Source organism: Notamacropus eugenii, chromosome 1 (genome assembly GCF_028372415.1).
Source record: "Notamacropus eugenii isolate mMacEug1 chromosome 1, mMacEug1.pri_v2, whole genome shotgun sequence".
Classification (NCBI taxonomy): domain Eukaryota; kingdom Metazoa; phylum Chordata; class Mammalia; order Diprotodontia; family Macropodidae; genus Notamacropus; species Notamacropus eugenii.
Window position 1 is genome coordinate 679,604,685 of NC_092872.1, and position 7,512 is coordinate 679,612,196.

At 39.7% G+C, this 7,512-nt stretch overlaps 1 pseudogene; it reads right to left on the reverse strand.

Moving 5' to 3' along the window:
• Positions 1–3,626: 3,626 nt before the first annotated feature.
• LOC140519580 (S-adenosylmethionine synthase pseudogene) lies at positions 3,627–4,805 on the reverse strand (annotated as a pseudogene).
• Between the last annotated feature and the right edge of the window lie 2,707 nt (positions 4,806–7,512).

A 7,512-nucleotide genomic window follows, 5' to 3' on the forward strand; every position in this document is an offset into this window, starting at 1 on the left:
TGGATTATCAAATAACAGAGGCTGGAACTCTCATGCTTCCTTCCTTGAGGTGGGAAACCTTAGAGCTAAGGCTCTAAAGGTATCAGAGAGGAGAGGCTTCTGTTAATACCACATTAAAAGTGATTGCCATCGCTAAAAGAGTACCGCAGCTCTAGCTGAAAAGATTCCCTTATCTGAAGGTAGTGTAATACCATCCAGCAAGACCAGTAACTGAAGGTGGTAAAAGATTGTAGCTGCACATCAAAGAATGAGCCCAAGGAGTCCAACATAGCAGACTGTGCAATAGAAACATCACTCCCTAAAAAATACCCAGTGATAGAGGAACCTGCCTAGCCCATTTCAGTAGCTGCCACCTAAAGCAGAGTGGTTTGCACAACCCTATCTGACAGCAGCTCCCTAATGTCAGTGTCCTACCTAGCCCAGTCCAGAAGCAACCAAGGCTGGTGAGGAGTCAGTGTAACAGCCACATGACTTCCTTGAACCAACCCAGCAACAGACTGATCCATTCATCTAAGACTGAATGACTTCTATGAAGGGAAAGCCCAGCTGAGACACCTCTCCTGAAAGGATGCCCTGCAAGGATCTAGTCAATCAGGTCAGCATAACAAGACAATCAGCAATCTCCATATCCCACAACAAACTTTGGGTGGTTTTGTTTCTTTTCATTTAATAGTATTTTCATTTTTCCATGTAAAGATGTAAAGATAGTTTTCAACATTCACTTTTATAAGATTTTGAATTCCAAATTTTTTTATCTTTCTCTCCCTCCCCTGTCCTTTCCCCTAGATGGCAAGCAATCTGATATAGGCTATACACATATAATATATTAAATATATTTCCACATTAGTCAAGTTGTGGAAGAAGTATCATAACAAAAGAGAAAAATCACAAGAAAGGAAAAAGTAGGGAACAGTATGCTTTGGTCTGCATTCAGACTGTTGAGTTCTTATGTTTATCATAGTTGATCATCACAGAATGTTGCTATTACTGTGTATGATGTTCTTTTCCTGGTTTTGTTTACTTCACTCAGCATAAGTTGACTGAAGTCTTTCCAGGTTTTTCTGAAATGTGTCTGTCTGCTCATCATTTTTTATAACATAGTAGTATTCCATTACATTCATATACCACAATTTGTTGAGCCATTCCCAACCGATGGGCATCCTCTCAATTTCCAATTCTTTATCACCACTAAAAGAGCTACTACAAAGATTTTTGTACATATTGGTATAGATGAAGTAGTGATATTGCTGGATTAAAGGGTACACCGAGTTTTATAGCCCTTTGGGCATAGTTCAAAATTGCTGTCTAGAAGGGCTGGATCAGTTCACAATTATACCAACAATGCATTAATGTCCCAATTTTCCCATATATTCTCCAACATATATAATTTTCCTTTTTTGTCATATCAGCCAATCTGAAAGGTATGAGGTGGTACCTCAGACCACAACAGACTTTTTGAGGACCCTCTGAAGAAAGAGAGAATATAGAGGCCCTGAAGTTCCTGAGTTGCAAGTTGTCTTAACCATATGTATTCCCTGCACATGTCTTAATACCATTATGCTTTGAAGTTAAATCTGCTGTTTTCCTCCATATCTCAGCATATTTGTGAGAAAATGCACCCTTGGATTTGAGGCAAATATTTTTTTACCAGTATTCTTCTTGGGTCATTTGAATAAGTGTCTTTGCTAAAGAACTGGATCAACTGGATGATTTTTCAGGGAAAATACACTACCGGGAGCTCATGAACTAGTTTCTGGATGGTCACAATATACAAGGTTAATATTAGGATCCTAAAAACAATAGCTGCCATCCCTCTGCATGTGCCAGTTCCAGTTCAAGTTGGAGAGTCTCAAACTGTATGTCCCCAAAATATCTACATGTCAAAAATTGAACTCATTACCTGCCCCCATAAACCCTCTCCTCTCACTAATTCCCCTATTACCATTCAGAGCACTACCATCCTCCCCATCATCTTGGCTCAAAACTTAGGTATCATCCTTGCCTCATTCTTTCTCACCTTCTGCCTTCATTCAATATATTTCTGTTTTCCTTTTGGTGCATTTTTTAAAGTTGTATTTATTCCCCAACTGATAAATGGTCAAAGGGTATGAACAGGCTATTTTCAGAGGAAGAAATTACAGATATCTACCATCATATGAAAAAAAATGCTCTAAATCACTTTTGTTAAGAGAGATGCAAATCAAAACAACTCTGGGGCACCACATCACACCTACCAGATTGGCAAACATGACAGAAGAGGAAGACGATAAGTGTTGGAGAGGTTGTGGGAGAGTTGAAACAGTAATACATTGTTAGTGGAACTGTGAACTGATCCAGCCATTCTGGAGAGCAATTTGGAACTATGCCCAAAGGACTACAAAAAATATGTATACCCTTTGACCCAGCAATATTGCTTCTAGGACTGTATCCCCAAGAGATCATGAAATAGGAAAGGGTACCACCCACATGTACAAAAATATTTATAGTAGCACTCTTTGTGGTGGCCAAAAACTGGAAATCAAGGGGATGCCCATCAATTGGGGAATGGCTGAAGAAATTATGGTATATGAATGTAATGGAATACTATTGCACTATAAGAAATGATGAACAGGAAGACTTCAGAGAGGTCTGAAAAGACTTATATGATCTGATGCTGAGCAAAAGGAGCAGAGCCAGGAGAATCTTATGCACAGGAACAACCACAATGTGTGAGAGCTTTTTCTGGTAGACTTGGATCTTTGTAGCAATGCAAGGACTTAAAAAAATTCCCAATGGTCTTTTAAGGAAAAATGCCTGCAACATCCAGAGAAAGAACTGTGGAATTCAGTGGCAGAATACAGCAGATCATTTTTTGTTGTGTATTACGTTTTGGTTTGTTATGTGATTTCTCCATTTTAATTCTTCTACACAGCATGTCCACAGTGGTCATGTAGCCTTGTATTTAATAGGAATATATGTGTAGAACCTATATGAAATTGTATACCATCTCGAGGAGGGAGCAAGGAGATAGTGGGAAGGTAGGGGAAAAAATCTAAGTTGTATGATAGTGACTGTGGAATACTGAAAATAAATAAGATTAACATTAAAAAATTGTATTTATTTGATTGTGAACTTAGGAAAAAATAAGCATTTTCAAAACATTAAAATATTTATTTCTTTTTAAGGTAGAACTTAGTGTTTTATTTAGATCTTCATTAAACTGTTGGAATTGAGAACCAGACATATGTAATAAACCTCCAAAACATAGATCCTGAAAGGCACTTTCTGCTTAGGGCAGCAGCCATGGACTAGGCATGTGAATAAGCTGACTTCTCTGTACCACACCAGTCAAGTCAGCTTCCTCCATGGACAACTGCTCCCGCTCTCCCCGTGCTTCTGTTAACACTAGCTGTACCCTTTGTAGGTGTAACCCAATGTTCTTCTGTTAGACACTTTGGTCTACCTGGGAATGAGGGAAACATGTCAAAGCAATTATAGTGTCAAGGATTTTTTCTAAAAAGTTCCCTTCTGAGATGATAGCTTCTCTGTACTCATGCCACACCCTAGAATACAACAAATAATTAGAAAATGTTCAAGTATGAAGGGATTTCCTTCTCCTCCCCACCAGAAGCATTGCTCCATTGCTCTTAAGGAAGCTGCTCTCTGGATTTACACCAGTTGCTCAGAAAGCTCATTGGACCTGGTTTTGAAAATAAAACAAAGTTAAAAACCTGAGAGGAGCTCTTGTGCAGGTCAAAGTTCTTCTTCACAATATCTAGGAGTTCTCTTTCACTCTTCTCAAAGGTGCCATAATGGAAAATGGAGATGGACAATGGATGGAAACACCAATAGCATAAGAAACCTGAACAAGTACCCTGATACATAGACTACCTTTAGCCAGGGATTTTCCCACCCAATAGGCAGCATAAGCAGCTGAATGGTTCACCTTAGCATAATCTTCCTGAGAAGCACCACCTCCACGAGCACCCTAACAACCATAAATATCCACAATGATCTTCTGTCCAGTCAGATCAGCATCAACCTGAGGTCCACTAATTAGAAATCTGCCACTACGTTGCATATGGTAAATTGTATCTTCATCCAAATATTTTGCAGCTACAACTGCTTTGATCACCTTTTCATTTAGAGCATCCCTCATTTCATCAACACATACATCTTCATCATGCTGAATAGATATCACAATCGTATGGACTCTTATATGGAGAATAGCACCATCATCCTGCATATACTGCCTGTGTACTGCATATACAGTGACTTGAGTTTTGGAATCTGGGTGTAACCAAGGCAAAGTTCCATTGCACCACAATTCAGCAAGTTCGACATTGAGCTTGTGAACTAACACTAAAGTTAGGGGCATACATTCTCCATTTTCATCAGTAGTATAATCAACCATCAATCCCTGATCTCCTGCACCAATATCTTCTTCATTTTGATCTAGATGAACCCCCTTGAGCAATGTCTGGTGACTGCTGCTCCAAGGCTACTAGACCTCTACAAGTCTTGTAGTCAAACCCTTTAGGAGAATCATCATAGCTTACATGCTTAATTGTTTCCCTAACCATTTTCTGATAGTCAAGAGCAGCTCTGTATGTGATTTCATCAACAAGTAATATCATTCCAGTCTTAGCAACTGTTTCAGAAGCCATTTTGGCATCAGGATCTTGCTGAAGGTGGGCATCAAGGACTGCCTCACTAATCTGATCACAAATTTTATCAGGGTGCCTCTTGCCCACAGACTCTGAAGTGAGGAAGAAAGTGCCATCCTCGATGAAGGTGTCATCAAAGATACTGAGTTGCCCATTCATGGCTGTGACAAGGAAAGGGGCGCTGAGCAATGGGAGACAAAAAAGGCAGAGGGTGCATGGAACGAGGCCAGAATGCAACAAGCAGAACAAGCTAGCTGGAGCCTGAAGACTCAGATCCAAGGATCCTCTCCATGGTGTAGGCAGAACCCATATTAAAATGTTTTACAAGATGATCTGCACATGAACCTGCAAATCTATTATGTACAACTTACTGTTACTTTAAAATATTTAATGGGGGGGGGCATAGGCAAGATAGTGGAGAAGAAAGACACATATACCCTAGCTCTTCCTCTGCAGCCCATAAAATACCTGTAAAAAATGACTCTCACAAATTCTAGAGCATCAGAAGCCACAGAACAACAGAGTGAAAGAGATTTCTAGTCCAAGGTAGCCTGGGAAACCTACAGAAAAGGTCTATCACATGGAGCACGGAGCAGAGTGCAGTCCAGCCTGGGCTGTGCCTAGGCAAAGACAGGACTGAAGCAGGCTTCAAGACCTTCCACCTTCAACACCACCAGCAGCTACGGTCCCAGATTCCTCAACTCACAAAGCCAAAGACAGCTTCAGTGGTCAATGAGGAAACTTTTTCACCTGAAGGAGAAAGGAAAAGAGCTGTCTAGTTCTGGTCCCAGGTGGCAGCAGCTTCCATTGTTGGAGTCGTGGTATAAAGACCCTGGTGGAATTGAGCAGCTGATCGGGATCTCAACCCTGAGTGGCTGCCCTGGGGTGAGGAGGAGCGCTAACTCCTGGAGATGGTGGAGGTTTTGGAGAGGGAATTCTCTACTCTCAAAAAACAGTGCTTGTAGTTGCTCCCAAACCAGAGCACAGATTAGGAGAGGAGCAAACTCCTCTCTCTTGATGGTGCCACCTTGAAGAAAATGAGAACTTACGAGTCCTCAGAGTACACGCTACACTTGACAAAGAACTCAGAAGTCAAGTAACTGGCTGGGAAAATGCCCAAAATAGTGAAAAAGAATAAGAGAAGAGAAGGTTACTGTCTTGGTGAGCAGGTATTTTCTTCCATCCTCGTGGATGAGGAAAAACAGTGTATATCATCAGAGCAAAACCTAAAAGTCGAGGCTTCTGCATCCAAAACAAATATGCAATTATCTCAAGCCATGGAAGAACTCAAAAAGGATTTTAAAAATTAAGAGAGGTGGAGGAAAAACTGGGAAGAGAAATGAGAGCGATGCAAGAAAATCATGAAAAGTGAGGCAATAGCTTGCTAAAGGAGACTCAAAAATGCTGTTGAAAATAGCACCTTTAAAAATAGATTAACTCAACTGGCACAAGAGGTCCAAAATGCTCTTGAGAAGAAGAATTGTTTAAAAAGCAGAATTTGCCAAATGGAAAAGGAGGTTCAAAAGTTCACTGAAGAAAATAGTTCTTCAAAAATTAGAATGGAGCAGATGGAAGCTAATGACTTTATGAGAAAATCTGAAATTACAAAACAAAACCAAAAGAATGAAAAAAGTAGAAGACAGTTTGAAATATCTCATTGGAAAAACAACTGACTTGGAAAATAGATCCAGGAGAGACAATTTAAAAATTATGGGACTGCCTGAAAGCCATGATCAAAAAAAGACCTCAGACATCATCTTTCATAAAATTATTAAGGAAAACTTCCCCGATATTCTAGAGCCAAAGGTAAAATAGAAATGGAAAGAATTTACTGATCACCTCCTGAAAGAGGTCCAAAAGGAAAAACACCTAGGAATATTGCAGTTAGATTCCAGAGTACCCAGGTCAAGGAGAAAATATTGCAAGAAATCAGAAAGAAGCAATTCGAGTATTATGGAAATACAATCAGGATAACACAAGATCTGGCAGCTTCCAAGCTGAAGGGATTGAAGAACTTGGAATATGATACTCCAGAAGTCAAAGGAACTAGGATTAAAACTAAAAATCACCTACCCAGCTAAACTGAGGATAATAATTCAGGGGAAAAAACTTGCCATTCAATGAAATAGAGGACTTTCAAGCATTCTTGATGGTAAGACCAGAGCATAATAGGAAATTTGACTTTCAAAGACAAGAATGAAGAGAAGCATGAAAAGGTAAACAGGAAAGAGAAATCATAAGGGACTTACTAAATTTGAACTGTTTACATTCTTACATAGAAAGATAATATTTTAACTCTTGAGACTTTTCTCAGTATTTGGGTAGTTGGAGGGATTACACGCACACACAAACACATACACAGACACACACCCGTATAGACAGTGGGCACAGGGTGATTTGAATAGGAAGGGATGATATCTGAATAAATAAAATTATGGCTTGAGAGAGGAATATATAGGGAGGAGAAATGGACAAATCGAATGGGGCGGATTATCTCTCATAAAAGAAACAAGAGACAGTTTTTTCAATGGAGGGGTAAAGGGGGAAGGTGAGAGGGAAAAAGTGGAGCTTACTGTCATCACATTTGGCTTAAGAAGGGAATAACATGCAATAACATGCACACTCAATATGGTATGAATATCTATCTTACACTCCAGAAAAGTAGGGGAGAAGGAGATAAGTGGGGGGGGGTGATAGAAGGGAGGGCAAATGGGAGGAGGGAGCAATTAGAAGCAAATACTTTAGGTTAGGGTTAAGGTCAAAAGAGAGAATGGAACAAATGATGGGCAGGATAGGATAGAGGTAAATATAGTTAATGTTTCACAATATTATTGTTATGGTAGTCTTTTGCAAAACTACACATACA